The sequence below is a fragment of the Miscanthus floridulus genome, unplaced genomic scaffold, assembly GCF_019320115.1.
Source record: "Miscanthus floridulus cultivar M001 unplaced genomic scaffold, ASM1932011v1 fs_753_4, whole genome shotgun sequence".
Lineage (NCBI taxonomy): Eukaryota > Viridiplantae > Streptophyta > Magnoliopsida > Poales > Poaceae > Miscanthus > Miscanthus floridulus.
Window position 1 is genome coordinate 43,880 of NW_027097224.1, and position 14,026 is coordinate 57,905.

The window sequence follows — 14,026 nt, forward strand, 5'->3', positions numbered from 1 at the left end:
TTTGCAGTTCATGGTAGGGAGACACATTATGTACTCTGATGGTACTATCATGGCTTGGAAAATTGATTCTAGCAAAGGAGAAGAGTTTATTATTTTTCACCTTTTTCTGCCAGTTTTGGAAGAGTCTTGAAGTTCTTGCTTTCAAGACTTTGAAGCATAAAGGTCAAGCTTTGGGTTGTCTTTGAATATGTCGCATAAGCTACTGATGTTGTAAAGAGGATGCATGGGTTTTTCTTTCTATGGTGAGTTGTTGCAGCCCCTAACTGCCTAATGACCACTCCTTATATGTTAGTTGATGGAAATGCCTTATATATTGTTATGAAATACTTTTTTGTGAACTTAAGCAAATCTTTGTGTAAACTTGTGATTATGAGGTTGCTTGAGTAGTCCATCATAGTCACCATTTTCTTGATTTCAAACTTGTTACCATTAAATTGCAAAGTTAAACTACTGCAATTTTGATGTGTCTATTGTGCAAATTTGGGCCATGAGTGGAAAGTCAGTCTTTTTTTGGGTCTAGGTCAATTATTTGACTTTTACTTTTGTTTTTCTATATTTTTGGGCAATCTCTTCTGACCATATTTAGGCCTTTAATCTTTTATTATACCTTCTTCATGCTACTTATGGACTTATGGGTGCTTTGTAATAAATTGTTTTTTATATGCATGCATATATTATATTGTTTATTCGTTTGTTAAAAGTTTTTAACTCCGCCTATGGTGGGTTACCTATCCATATATGTCTGTGATTGTGTTGATTTCTTCACAATATTTGTCTATTGTCCTTCCATAGAAAAAATTGTCTATTGTAATTGTTTTTGTGCTGTTGCTCCCCATCTTTGCTTATAATTGTGCTAGTTTGGGGAGAAAATGTTGTCTATTGTCCTTCCATAAAAAAAAATTGTCTATTGTATTTGTTATTGCTGCTCCTCCCCGTCTTTGCTTGTACTTGTGCTAGTCTAGGGAAAAATTTTTGTCTATTGTTCTTTCATAGAAAAAATTGTCTATTGTAATTGTCTCTTGTAATCTACGTTTGTGTTAGATGAAGGATGTTGGATGTAGAACAAGAGTTGCGAACTTTCATGCTCACAAGCGATTTGCTGGGACTATCCTATGTTTTTTGTGCTTGTCCAAGACTATCCTATGTTGACCATTTTTATATGTCTTTGTTGTTCTAGGGCCTGATTGATTTTCCCAAAGACATCGGCCTTAGCCTTGCTGTAACAAGAAATGCTACTACAAAACAAATTGGGCACATGTCATCGTCTTGTCCTATTATTTTAATATGTTATGATATGATAGTCGCCAGATCATGTTCTTTCTTGAGTTAAACCATCCTACAGATATTAGTGATGTTAAACCAACACTTCTAAGTGCCCTGGATATATACTAAATATGAGAAAAAAATCCTTTTGAGGTATGATGTGTTTGTCACTCTTTGTAAAATGCTTACTTATTGTGACTTTGATTTTCAATGACATTAGGGTCTTGCTGCTCCGAAGAGAGCAGTTCGTGTTCTAGATACTCCATCTTCCGTCTTAAAAAACTATAGGAACCTTCATTCGAATAATTTCAAAGGCCAGATTCCCTCCGAGCTTGGTCACATTGTGAGCTTGGACACACTGTAAGGAGACCCATTTTATCTATTACCTAGTGCTATGAACTCTTAGTTCCATGTAAGGATGCAGTTTTGCAGCCACTTCATTATGGTCACTAGCTTCTTCCTTTATTGCGGCACATAGATCTTTCCTATAATGAATTTTGCCAAGGAGTTAAAGAGAAAGACAAAGTAGTGGAATGATATATTCAAGCAAGACAAAGTAAGCCAAACTTGTCCATAGAATTTTGGATACTCACATTCATTTCTTTTCTTTGTTGTTCTTGTCCATAGCAGTTGTAGTTCACTAGTGCTGTGGAACTCTTCTGTTCATAACAAACAAATAAATAAAACACAAATATCATAGTTGCAATCAGGAATAGTGTAAATTACAAGTATGTAGTACTGCAATTGTTGTTGTTATAATATGCAATAAGTTAAATTTTTACAAACCATATTGTGTATTATTTTGACTAGTTACCATGTGCGTGCAGTTGTTACGATAGATATATGGTATTTCTACAAACCATATTGTCTAATGTTATCCTTGTCCTTTCATAATAAAAAAGGAACAAGAGTGCATCGGAGGGATTAGGCAAACCATGAGGTCTCAGCGGCAAAAGGCTGTTACCGCTACACCCGTCTATTTGAATTTTTAGAGATGAAATGGATTTATAGTTTAATTACTTCAGGGATTGGGTTTGTCAGGTTGCTCTTGTCGACTTGTACAATGCAAATGCTAATACGGCTTGGTTAATGTATAATATTTATTTAGAGATGAAATGGTTGGATTTGATCTTTTGTTGTAGCCTGCCTACCACATATGACTGAAGCTTTGCGTTGGAAGGCAAGTATGCATTTCCCTGTGTTGACCAACAGCACTAGTTGTTTTTGGTTGTTCTGTGTTGGTTGATTTAATCCCAGGTTGCCTTCAATTAGCCTATGTATGCGTTGTAATCTTCAGCTGTGCTTCCACTTTAAGTGTCCTTCTCTGACAGACTACAAGTGCAACAGAATATAACTGCAACAAATTACAACAGCCACAAAATCCGTGTGCTACTTTCTCCTAAAACACACGGTTTTTTTCCCCTAAAGGAATTTGTGTGCTAGTTAAGGAAAAGACACATGGATTTTCTTTCTGGACTGCAACTCTTGTGTTACCTAGGCTACCAAAAAAAACGTGTGCTAGATTTAAAAAAAACACATGGTTATTTGGGGGCTAGAATTCGTGTGTTTTTATGCTTGAAAACACCCGTGTGCTGTTTCTTCATAAAACACATGAGTGTGGAGTAGACAAGCCCAAGAAATTAATCCCTAGCGAGCAGGCCTGCTTCTGGGCTGACTCTGCTTTTGTTCAAATAAAACAACTAAACTGGCCTCGGTAGTCTCCTCAATCGACGTGCTTGACCACAAGTTTGTTTTCGTTGGGCAGCCTAGCATCTTGCTCGGGCAGGAAAAGAGTTTGTTGGGCCCAGCAATAAAGATTAAACTATCCGAGAAAAGCCCAGTAGAGGCCTTGTGAGATCGTTGGGCCAACCAAAAAGCAGAACAACTTAATGTTGTCACGGTCTGATTGTGAAAAAAAAACTGAATGACCCATAACAACAATGGCTATGTTCGTGCTCCGTAAAAATCAATGGCTAGTGGTCGTGTGCTCTGTCAGTTTGTTGGTCCATAATCTGTCATGTGTGCAGTATAACAGGAAGTTAAATCATATATGCGGCTATGCGCGCACTACCAGCAAATCCCTTGAGGCAATGACAAAAAATTCCTGCATGGACAGGTACTAACCACTGCCTCTCACTAGCTAGTGGTATGCTAATCACCAATATGTAATTCTAATCCCTCATCCTGAGGGCTCCCTCCAACTTCGGTTGCCTGCTCCGAGAGGCTTTGCCGATGGCTTATCTGACTCTTGGCCTCTAGCTCCGTTCCTTGGCCTACCTGAAATAAGTGCAACACCAATGTGGAAAAGGGTTAGCATCATGGGACCCTCAGGGTCTAGAATATCGACCTCTTCTGCATTGCCCTTGCAGCTAGGTTAGACACACAATGCTGACGCGACTCATTTGAAGAGGGCCATGATGCCTTATTTTTTTAAGCTAATAGATTCATTAATTTGGTCTTTATATCCATGAAGGATATACACAACCAAAAAGATACAAGTAAATAGACTCACACCTGAACAAAGAGGAGAACACACGATAAGAATTGAAAAAAACTATGAATGGGCCTGTGGTCAAGCGGTAGGGCTGTCTAGTGGGACGTTGTTGGCATTTCTTAGCGCAATCACCAAGTATGGAGATAGAATCCATCCCCGGCAACGGTGCCAGAAATGCTTGTTGGCACTTCTTAGTGTAGCTACTAGGTTTGTATCCCCAGCAATGATGCCAGAAGTGCTTTGTTGGTATTACTTAGCAACATCACTAGTAAGTAGCAATGCAACTAAATAATAGCCTTGATAGTTCCTTAACAATTTTAGATATTTATATGCAGGCCCACGGAGCTATCATTATAGCATTTCACCCGGAAGTATTAAGGGTATCATTATTTATATTTTCCCAAAGGAAGACATTTGATTAAAAGTCTAGTATGGATATGAACATGAATAATAATGCTTGCAAGTACACCAATGTTTATCGCCTCCACAGACTTCATAAACTTTTCAGCAACTCTACTCTCCTTCTGCTGAAAACCGAACCGGGGAAAGGGAACCCCAACACCTTCGCCAAAGACCAGAAGGTGTACCATCTCAATAGTCATGGCAGGCACTTTCCTGCCAAGAGGCCAGCAGTTAGCCACCACCATCTCCTCCACCAGATCATGATCTCCAGAGTACCGGCAGGGCAAAGCAAAAGCCTTATCGTAGGCTTCGCGCCCCTCAGCAGTCCCTGGCCCTGGGGTACCTTGAGTCGAAGGCTTCATCGGAGTCATCACGGAAGCCAACGGATACCAAGTATTATTCCTCCCATCTTCGCTAGTGGAGGTCAAGCTATCGGTCCTCACATAAAACCAGTATTACATCCAATCCTTTGACCACTTGTTCTTCTGAGCAAAAGAAATTTCCAACTTCTCGCCCTTTTGATTCCTCCTCGGCATGAAAGCGCAACTCCAATACTTGGCTATCAACTGGCCTTCGCCCACCCACTTAGGCTGGCACTAGAGCTCGTAGCACTCACAGAAGGTACCAATATTGGGCTCCACACCATAAGACAAACAGGCCCAACAGAACTTGCTCAAAGTGATGCTACCATTGGGTGTAAGGTGACGCAATTGTACCTCAAATGCTTCTAGAACTCGACGAAGAAAATGGGCCATAGGAAAGCGAAGGACGCAAAGAAAAAAAATCTTTGAAGACCATGGCATCAACAACTTGCGGCTTAGGGAGCGTCTCTCCTTGCGGAGGCTTCACCTTAGCTTCACCAAAGCAGCCCAACTTCTGCAATTCCTCGATCATATCCTCCATTATGAGAGAAGGCACAAAATCCCATATCCTGGATTGGCCAACCATGTCTCCTGCCTCCTCAGCAGTTATCAAGTCAGCGACAGAGGCTTCAACACTAGTAAGATTTTCCTCAAGCCCCTGTGCCTTCGCACTGGCAACCATACACTCCTCGAAACGCGCAGACCACGCACTCGCCCTAACACCGAGAAGACGGCGGTACAGACCGAAGAAAGTAGCTCGGCAGGGAGGAGGACTAACAAGCGAATCCACTTCAAAGACTCGGAAAGAACAAAAGGGAGCAAAGGCGAGAGCCAACCAAGTGAAGACTAAGAACAAGGAAAGAACTTAGAAAGCAACGGCAGCGAAAGCGATGGCTTGGATGGGGATGGGGGAGCCTTCACCTACCCCCCTTATATAGCCATTGAACCGGCGCTTCAACTTCCGCACCCAACGGTCGCATCCGCTCCGCAGCGCGTCACTTCTAGAGCCATCGCGTCCAATCAAAAGAGAGCACGTCAAAAGGGAGAGGTCTGATACAGCGCGTCCGAGGGGGGAAGGGGGAAGCCTCCGCAGCTCAATAGCCTCAAATAAAATTGAGGAATATGGCCCGCCTGCATCAGACCATGCCCTCAAGGGGGGAACTGTTGCGGCACGGTTATGAGCCGCGGAAGCTAAGGCGCACTACAACAATAGGAAGTAACGCTAACCGATTGCACGAGTGATGTGAAGGGAAGTTAGTCAAAGGCCTTTGCCCCTGCGGCCACGACCAGCGAAGGTCACCGGATCATGGTGAAGGCTTGCCTGGATAGCCTGAGGTGGAGGCTCCGGCGGTCTCAGCGAAGGTGACGGCCCACACGGTGAAACGGAGGCTCAGGCGGAGGCTTCTCGGGCGGAGATGACGAAGGACCCTCAATGACCTTCGCTGTCAAGGAGGATGTCCCCGTGGGAGCATGACACTGGGCTGTGGACCTCCTGCAAACCCGTAGGTGCGGCCCAAGAAGCAGAGGCGGTTCGAGGAGAGAATACCTAGGATACCCCTGGTAGTTTGTACTAGCTGGGGGATATTCCTGGAATGTGCCCCAGCTGTCAAGGGGCAAAGATGTAAAGTAGGAAGGTAGCCAACAGTGTCCTATAAAAGGGGACTTAAACCCTGTGTAGAAGGGGTGGGTGAATACATTTATGAAGCTCTAATTGCGTCTGGCCCCACCTACCATTCTCTCTCAGCCTTCGCCTAGGACCGACTACACCGCTTCATACCTGTTGGAAACCCTGTTTTCCAACAATATCCATTAATTATGGTACATATATTTATAAATTACATATTTTTACCATTGCAAAGTTAAAAGTAAGCATTGCTATCTCCATATGGACCAAAATAAAGATATATACATTTGGATAAATATTTATTTTTATTAGCTTATCAACCGTGAAAAATTATTGTCTTCACTAAACACATAGTATTGACTCTAACAAATCACTTTAAGTTATATTTATACTCCATGATAACAAATTTCATGAGTTATTGTCTTGAATAATTTATACATTTGGACTGAAGCATTATGCCATATCAGTATGATTTTAAGCACTCCATATATATTAAAAAACTGTATAAAAACTCAAATATCCCCTCAAGTCTACATCTAAATTGTCATAATCTGCTTCTAAAAAAAATAAGTAACCACAAAGCATATATGTTTCTACATAACCTACTTCTATTAATATTAGTACATTAATTTTTTTTGAAGTAAACATACATTTTGTGACATCAATGCAAATCAATTTCGCATGCGTGCATGAGCAATAAATATATATGTTATGTTTTAGTAATCATGAAAAATATTTTCTTAACAACTCATATACCAATGATACTAACTCATATACCAATTATAGTACCTAATTATTTAAAATACTAATTATCCCAGCATATTTATGTAAGTTGTTACTTAAATATATTTATACATTTCTTGAATTATCTATATTACATATGTTATGTTTTAGTAATCATGAAAATTATTTCCTTAACATCTCATATACCAGCAATACTAGCTAATTATTTAAAATTATATTAATAATCATGACATATTTATCTAAGTTGTTACGTAGATATATTTATACATTTCTTGATATACCTATATTAACTGTACAACCATTATTGTACATTATTATTTCTAGATATTAAAATGCAAAGGTGGCTTTATATTTCTAGCCTTCAAGATTCCTTTAGAGTTAACAGTGGTTATGAGGCATAAACATGTAATATCCTATTGAGATTAGCATGTCCAATCCTAGATCTCGCATCAGGCTCTACCACCGATCATAAGCAATGAGGGTTGTTGGTTTTAAATCGTTCTTTAGTCATTATATAATACTTAAGAGTGAAATCTATGACCTAAATACTTATTAAGGGTAAAAAAAGAAGAGTTAATAAGCACATGAGTGTCAAGTGAAGTTCAGGATAATAAACTATAGGTACAAGTAAGATTTAATTTAAAAAAAAAACAAAATTTAGATTGACGATGTCATAAGATATGGGCTGTAACAAGATCACCATAGTTTAAGCTAAGGTTTCTACTAAGTCCATACTGAATTGAAGGTACACAAAATTGCCATGCAAAGGAAAAAATATTATTGATATGGATGAAAAAATATAGATCAATGATCGATATTTTTACCACAATCGGATAGAGATGGTAAATTATGTATTTACGCTAATTGTGTTAGAAAATGAACAAAAGAAAACAGTACAATTTTATATAAGTAACTTTTATCAACCAAATATATTAAATAGCAACTAACTCATATGCCTCCTAAGATTCTAGCCGCCTACTGAACTAGTATTAAAAAATTGTAATTTTTTTCATATGAGCTCATGAAGTGATTAACTTTGTATGAACACTGTAGATCTCAAGGTCATCTATAATTTGTAGAGGCGTACACCTCTACAAATAATATAGCCGCCAACTGTATGCGTTGAAAAATGCATGTGCCCTGCTGCTCTGATCTGGTAATAGTGTACCATGGATGTCCTCAGCACCCAGCTGGCAGGCATCTTCATACCGAAATATATATGTAGTTGCCACACATCACTGCCGGTTCAAAAACCCACTTCATTGCCAGATTTTAAACCGACAGTGGCATACCGGCAGTGATGGGGGTTGACATCACTGTCGGTCCTTAAAAACCGACACTGATCTATAGGAAACAGTGTTAGTTCCTGGCTCCACCCGGCAGTGTCCTGTTGAACAACACTGCCGGTTTGTAGTGCCAACCGACAGTGACGGTTGCTTCAAGAGTGTCGGTTCTTAGCTCAAGCCAGCAGTGTTGAGCAAGCCTATACTGTCGGTTCATGGATCAAACCGGTAGTGTTGTAGTAAATATCAGTGTCGGTTCATGGATCAAACCGGCAGTGTTGTCGTAACTATCAGTGTTGGTTCATGGTTCAAGACGGCAGTGTTGAGCAAGCCAACATGTCGGTTTGTTTCTAACCGGCAGTGATGGTTACGACAACACTGCCGCTTTGTTGCTAACCGGCGGTGTGGCCCGTTCGTATTTTATTGTTTTATAATTTATTTTAATTTATATTTTTTCGTGGAATCGGGTTTCGCTTTATATACGCTACGTAGACGACAGGTCCATCAATATTAAACATTACAAATGTTATGATTACAAATCAAATGTTCTTATCAACATCTCGATCCCTCAAAATAAAAAAGAAATGTTCTTGGATTCACACATGCTTCTCGGACTTCTTACAATAATCTGACGAGGCGCTCTGGGCCATACCGGTCCTTGTACTTCACGGATTCTGCAATGGAAAATACTCCATCTTTTTCCAATACCTCGGCTAAGATGAATTTTGCCAGCTCCGATTGCAGTGCGATGATCTCCATGTCTTGCGCTGTCATTCAAAAAAAGATGATATCGAAAGAGGAACAGTAAATCATTTTGTTGAATTATTAACAGACATAAATGAAATGGGGATTATACACACCAACTTATCGGCTTCTTCCGATTTCCCGCCGATGTAGCGAAGCATTGTCCACATTACATAAAACCCGCATTCATTGTTTCTCGCCGGCTGTGATAGGTACTTCCCCTCCATTTCGACAACCTTGAATGGGACCGGCGTCCCACCGATATGTCTTCTTCGAACACGAGCAACATTAAAAGAAGAAACATTAGAAAGCGGTATATGTGATTAGAAAATAATATGTTATTAGGATCGCTTACTAATTCAGCACTGCCACCAGTGCATCCAGATGATGAAATGGTTTTTTTTTCGAGTCCCACACCTCGAGCAGATTTTTGGCAAGATTAACACAAATGAAGACGAAATGGTTGCTGCAATCACAGAATCCTAATTATCGAATAATCTTAACGAAAAAAAGAAGCATAAAATTAAAAGCCGAGAACACATACTCACAGTTGTAGGCTAGAAGTATGTGGGTTTTCTTCTTCATCGAAAACAGCAATCAATCTCTGTTTCAGGTCTTCCATATCACATCCATAGAGGCCTAGACATGTCCTCTCGTTGACTCACATGGGGTCTAAGAAGCCTATGTAATCCTATTTACTTTTTAGAATGCAAAATTTTGCTATACACCTACATAAAATAAGGGAAGTGCTCAAAAGTTAACAATTTGTGTCTCGAGAGAGTAGTTAATTGTAAAATCGTGCATGTAGGTACTTACATAGTCCACAGCGTCAACATTTGAACATCGAGAGAGCATTTCTGGTATAGCTGGAACAAGCACTCTCACTCGACATCGAACTTCTCTTCTTTAGGATAATGGAAAACATGTGGCGAATGGATAATAACCTCAAAACCAAAGTCGTCCATCTCTGTTGCTTGAGCCATGTAATATTCATGTAACTGGCGCATATATGTTGTCAGATTTTTATACTCATGATCGGGAACCAAAAGAATGCCCCTTTCATACTTCATTGCCGGTGTTGCCGTCCCTTTTACATCATAATAGATGGCCGCGGCATCTTCCATGGTTAATCCTGGGTTGTCTTCGACGTACTTCTATATGTTCCTTAAATCTTTATTGTGTATTTCTTCGTCTCTTGTTGTAGCATATTTATTCTGTGTTTGCCTTTCGAATTCGAACTTCAACAAAAATGAAGGCAGTGAGGCACAGAGATTGAAGAAACTAACACAATCTTCCTTCGAGATGTGTGCTGTAAATTTTTCTTTCATCAAGGTGGTAACGCTGCCACTGAACGACCTTTTTCTTTTCTATTGGTCCACTTTGGGAGCATTAGCGACCGAATCCAAGGACCTTTTCTACGGCTGCAAGGATGTCCTTGATCTTGTTTTTGGGCTGAGGTGGAGGAGGAGGATGACGACGAGAATTCTGTTTTCCCAGCGCGGATGAAGATGGAGGAGGAGGAGGAGTCTCTTTTCTCGGGGCTGATGAAGATGGAGTTGAATGAGGAGGAATAGAAGGAGACCTCTGTCTACTCGGGGGTGATGGCTCTGGATGAGGAGGGGAGTGATCTCTGTTGGGAGATGGTGAGTGATCATCGCGGGTGGGTGAAGACTCGTAGTCGTCCTCATCATCAGAGGACAATTGATGGTCAAGCTTAATGAAGAGCTTGCGCCAGGCCACTTGAGAGCCCTTGTTTTGACCAAGTTTTGGCCTGTCTTCCGCTATGGGGTACTCAATGGGTATCTTGTTATACTTATCAAGTATTCTGTCAATGGTGACGCGAGCGTACCAAGTGGAATTGGGTGACCATTAATTGTCCCATCTCCCGCAGGCCAGGCCTGGCCGAGCGCCACCTTGTCCTTTGTCCATTCTTGACGGATGTACAACCTGACATTGACGGGTTCAGTGATGTCGTCCATCGGATGAGGCACATTCGCCTCTTCTTTGTCGAGCAGGGTTGATCCACAGCTGCTGTGACCCCTAAACTGTGGGCTAAAGGCACTAGGAGTAGGGTTTTGTGGTACTACTGACCCCTTGGATAGCAAAATTTGCTCGACTCGCGCTTCAATGGTCGCCTCAATCCGTGCTTCCATTCTGTCTTCCATCTCTTTTAGTCTCCTCAAATACTCTGCCTCATGTTCCGCTCTACCCCTCGAGCGGCTCTAGTAAGTGTTAGATTCTTGGGGGAATGCTAGTTTCCAAGGAACAACACTGGTTCCTCTAGTGCGACCAGGGTGCTCCTTAGTTCTGAGTGCTTGGGTGAGCACGTCTTTCTCCCTATTAGAACTGCGAGTCCCTTGCCCCACCTCCTCAGTTACCTAGGAGATCCTCTGGATGAGTTCGCTCATGGGTTGATTTGAGGAGCTAAAGGTCCCGTCCTCGGCGTGCCGTACATTTCTCCCCATACAGTATAATACCGATCTGGGCTCCCAATCGGCGGTCTCAACCTGAACACCTTCCTCAGCAAGGCGGTCCATCTTTTGAAGTTCTGCTTCAAATTCTTGCATCTTTTTGGCGTAGCCACGAGAGCCGAGATGATGAGGATTCGTCGCTTTATGCGAATTCTCCTTATTGTTCCTGCTCAGTTCTAAGTACTCCTCGGTAACCTGTATTACTTGAAATCCTGCCAGAAGTCCTTCTGCTTGCTAAACTGTCCATCAAAATCTGGCTCTTTATTTTGGAGGAGAAAATTCTTGTACAATGTCCCCTTGAAATTCTTGAAGCATGTCCCCATGATTTCTTTTGCTTTTTTCTTGACTAACTCCCTGTCATACTTGGCTAGGAAAGTGATATACTCTGGGATCTTGACATCCCAAATGTAATCCTTCTCACTTTCGGGAACCCTCCACCGGTCATCATATTTCCCAATCCACTTTCTATACTTAATCAGGATGAAGTCCCTAACAAGTAACCCGAGGATAGTCTTGTATTTGGTCAAAGCTATAGGCGGTGAGAGTGGATCCCCGAATTCATCGAACTCAGTAATGTGCCAGTGTGCATTCCTACCAATAGGAATTTTTGACACGCCTCGCTTGGATCTGGCCTTCCTGCTACCCAAACACTCTGGCTCCTCGGTCGGTGGAGGCTCCTGCTAGAGACACCAAGTAAGCTATGACCCTCTCAATTGATTAGCGTGTGTGGCTACATAGTTACATGATACCAAAGTTACTTGGTCATCTTGGTCATTTTGACCGAGATCGAGCAGGCCGAACGGGGTCCATGATTGCTCATTCTCACCGACCTGATTGACACCGTCACCGTTTGTCGGATCATGCGGCTCTCCCGTCCCAGCGATATCAACCGCTTCTTGTTGCCGATCAGTTCTTCGGCGACAGGGTAACAGGCGACGATGAGTCATGGCTGTGACACGATCATCGTTAGTTTTTATCGCGGACAACTAATAAGAGCATATGTTCATATATATATATAATATGTTTAATACAAAGTCTAATAATAAGTCCACATACAACAAAGTCAAATAACAGCATATGTTCACCTAGAACAAATTCATTGTTTGATTGACCACATACAACAAAGTCCACCTACTCTTCTACGAAACTAAGCCTACATCAACTTCCAAATAAGAAAAGCAATGACCATAGCCATAAATAAAAGCATGACATCTTTCCAAGACCAATGAGCAATTCTCCTAATCTTCACATCTCCGGTGGGTGGCTTCTATTTGATCTCCAGTGCCAGCGGATGGCCATGGTTTGCATTCATTGGACCATAGTAGGCCGGTTGCCCATGGTTTGCAAGGTAGGCCGGATGACTATAGTAGGCCCTCAATGCTTCAGCTTCTGTGTTGTATTTTTTTGTGTAAATTACCAGGGTAGCGATTGACTTGAGCATAGCAATCTTTTCAGGTTCGATAAATCCTAGGCATGTGACCAATATGCACTACATACCATGCCATGGTTGCCTATACATTTAAGTAAATTAGGTATATGGTAAGTGGTAATGGTAACTCACTGAACAAGAGTTATTATTCAAGTTATATGGCCAAACTAAATCTATTTAATGTTCTTTATCCTTGACATGGTAAAAAATTACCACAATAATTGGACTATTTATTATTCAGAGATCAATGTGGTTTAGTAATCATACTTGCTGCTGCTGCCGAGCTAATTTTAAAAGTTGTTTTTAACTTTTTTTTCTGGAACAAACATCTATAGATGCCTTTTTTTAAGCATGCTATACATTCCATCAAAGTCAATTGACACTCTACCTATAGCGATTATACCTGTACACATTTGACAAGAATCCATCATTGCTTAAGCAAGAGCAGAAATTCTTATCTAACTCTTACACAAACAGAACACTCCCTACCATCACAAATAAGACGTCCACAGTCATTAACGTGTACCTTTGACTGCTAGTTTCCATTGCTTGCAATAATTACAAAGTACGGAGATATCATAACATTATGCAACTACTATTCGAGACAAATATGCTCATATCATTGTCACATATTCAATCTAACTATGTCAAGAGGTGTTGATGATCAATGTTTAAATACTTAGACTGCACACAGCGCAAAAGGTCACTTAGCTGTGACTCGAGGGAATAACTTGTTGCGACAACATGCAAATAACACCAATTGTTCTTAAATAGTTTAGGGCCATGATTACTAGGTCCTCAACAAATTAGTAGGTAGCATAATCTCTTCAGGGAAAAACTAACTGGTTTATGTAACAGCATGTACATATAAGGATAGCTAAACCAAGGAGTAGCAGCATGTAACTCAATCGAATAGGAATCGGCTGCTATTTGGAAGACAACAACCGTGGGGCATTTCATTTCATCAAACACTTAGCGGGCAGTGAGACACGCACTCACCGTGGGGGTGGGAAAGCAGCTAGTCCGCGCGCTCCTGAAGGCCTCGGCGGTGCTCCGGCGTGGGGCGGAGGACGGCGTGGGACGGCGGCGCGGGGGGCGGTGGATGGGTGCTCCGGTGTGGGGCGGTGCACGGGCATCGGCGTCGAAGAAGAGGAGCGCGGGGTTGGGAATGGTGGCGCGGGGGGCGGTGGATGGGTGCTCCGGCGTGGGG